Genomic DNA, 2565 nt, shown 5'->3' with positions numbered 1-2565 from the left:
GGCCCTGCACGCCACACCTGTCTGGGGCACTGAGGCCTCCTGCCCCTCACTTGTCTGACTTCCGCCTTCGGCGAGCAGAGGCTCAGAGGCCAGAGCCGGGCTGCACGGTGTCTGTTTCTGCACCTCAAGGGGACCCGGGTGCCGGGTCTGGCACGAACAGCTGTGCGATGGACGGTTCAGAAATGGGGTCTCCGCGCCGGCAGAAGCGGTCGCTCTCAGATGTGGCCACGGGGCCGACTCCACGTGTGGCGTCCACTCCACGTGTGGCGTCCACTCCACGTGTTTCCAGCGCTGGACCGCTGACTCGCCTCACGTTTTAGAACTGCTCCCAGCAGAACTCGATTTCAAGGTAAACAAAAAGTTCTTTATCAGTCACCTTTAAGAGAAATTTGGCACTAGAGGAGGAAGGTTTCTAAATGGTACCGTCAGCAACTGAAGGTTTGTTTATAAGAAAACAGCTGACCTCCAGAAAGAGGGAGACCGTCATTTTGGTGCAAGGACGGCCAGATTCACAGCCGCCCAGGCATGGACGTAGCCCTGGTGGGCATCCGCGAGGCGTGGCCGCTGGCGCCCTGGGCGGGCCATGGCCAGGGCCTGAGGGCAGGAAACCCTCAGAGGCTTGGACAGCGCTGACGCGATCCGTCTGCCGTCTGCAGTTTCAGCGACCGGATCGAGTGCTCTCGCTGCCCCCGCCCCCACCGTCCTTCAGGTCTGGGCCTGAGTTATACATAGTAAATGGCAGAAGACCTTGGGGACACAGCCCGCCTCAGGCAGCGAGTTCCTGGATGGGCCTCCGTCACCCACAGCAGTTCCTTCATCATCTGCCAAAGCCCCCCCGGGGGTTCTCTTCCAGGCCCCGCTGAAGTCCTTCCTGATAAAGTCACGGCCACACGGGCCCCTGAGCTGGCTGGCGATCAGGAGCTAGAGACCAAGGGCTGGCTGGGGGACACTGCGGGGAGCTCCGGGCCGTCACTGGCCAAACCAGGAGGGCTGGAACTGAAGTCGGATTCCCAGACGCACTGATGCTGCGTTCACAAAGCGCCTTGCTGTGGGAAAAACGATGCAGACACGGGGAAATCCCCACGGAGAATCCAGACGGCGGGGCGGGGAGGGAAAGCAGCGGCCCGCCTCTCCCGTGGGTCCAGGTCCCGCAGCAGGGTCCGCCCGGCCCGTCGCAGCTTTCGTCTTCCGGTCATTTCTGTAACAGCTTCAGATTTCCCTTCCATGGGCTCATCAAGCCATCTACTGCCTGCCTCTCTGGTGGCGGACATACTAGGGGTCACTGAGGATACAGGAAATGAGGAAATTACAGTCTCTGCCCTTGAGAAGCTAATAACATGGTTGGGGGACAATACACCAAACAAAACGTAATGCCAGCCACCCCTCGCTTGTAAATCAGAGACCGCTTTCCTCCAGGGCTGCTGCCAGGATGAACGGCCATCACGTCCCTGACACACACGGAGGCTCCCGCACAGGTCTGGCACAGGCAGGGTTCCGTAAACGGCAGGAGCTGCAGCGTCCCCGGGGCCACGCGAGGGCGGACGCTTGCGTTCAGGGCCTCCTGCACCGGTTACGCCGGACACGGCGCGCTGCTTCAGGAGCGGGAGCCCACGGAGGCCGAGGCAGCGGGAGCGGCTGTCTGTGCACAGGCCACTCGACGGCCTGGCCCGGGCTGGCGGCACGGCGACCTCTGCAGCCTCCCGGTCCTCGTCTGTGAGTAGGGGAGAGCCAGCGCCAGCCCTGGAGTGCACTCCTGCTGCTGCTGCTGCTGCTCCTGCGGGGCGCCAGGGAACGACGCGCGAGCGCGGGCTGTGCTGGGGGTGGTGAGGGCCTGGGACCCTGGAGACAGAGCACGGATTTTGTCTGCAATGGGACCGAAGGCGGGGGAAGCGCCCCAGTATGGCCGAGCTCCAGGGAGCTGGGTGTGAGGCCCCTGCTCTGCGAGGTGGACCGGACACACGGAGTCGCACCAAGAGGAGGCTGCGAAGGCACCAAGACGATGAAGTCTTTGCAACGGTGGACGTGCAGACAGACGCCCACCGAAAGCCTAGCCTCCCTCAGACGCCCCAGCCCCTGGGGAAATGACACTGCCGGTCCCCAAGGCCAAGGGTGGGCGGTCCCAGCAGCACAGCTGGCTTCTGCTTTGCAGCAACTAGGTGTATAATTTACAAGTACTCACCTGCCACCTGAATCAAAAAAGCATCAGGAGCAAAATGCAACATAAAAGCTCTCGTTTCTGGGGCAATAAAGAAACACTATTTTGTGTCTGTGCACATGGGCTTAACACAGGCAAAACTCCGCCACATACATGGCTGCGTGTGTTTCACAGAGGGACTGGTGACGTCTCCTCCGCTGGACAAAAATGGTGGCACTGATTATGACTTGCTTTTTTCTGGCAGCTTTACTGTAGTGCAAGCGAAATACTCAAGTGAAGACGTTAGCTCAGGACAGCGGAGGGCCGGGCCCCATGCACTGGACCAGTTACACAAAAGACCCACAGACAAGGCACCAGGGACCTCCAATCGTCACCACTGCCATCCGACTGACTGCACACTGGACTCCTGT

This window comes from Pteropus vampyrus, unplaced genomic scaffold, assembly GCF_000151845.1.
Source record: "Pteropus vampyrus isolate Shadow unplaced genomic scaffold, Pvam_2.0 Scaffold90, whole genome shotgun sequence".
Lineage (NCBI taxonomy): Eukaryota > Metazoa > Chordata > Mammalia > Chiroptera > Pteropodidae > Pteropus > Pteropus vampyrus.
The sequence above is the reverse complement of the archived record's forward strand: the minus strand, read 5'-3'. Positions refer to the sequence as shown.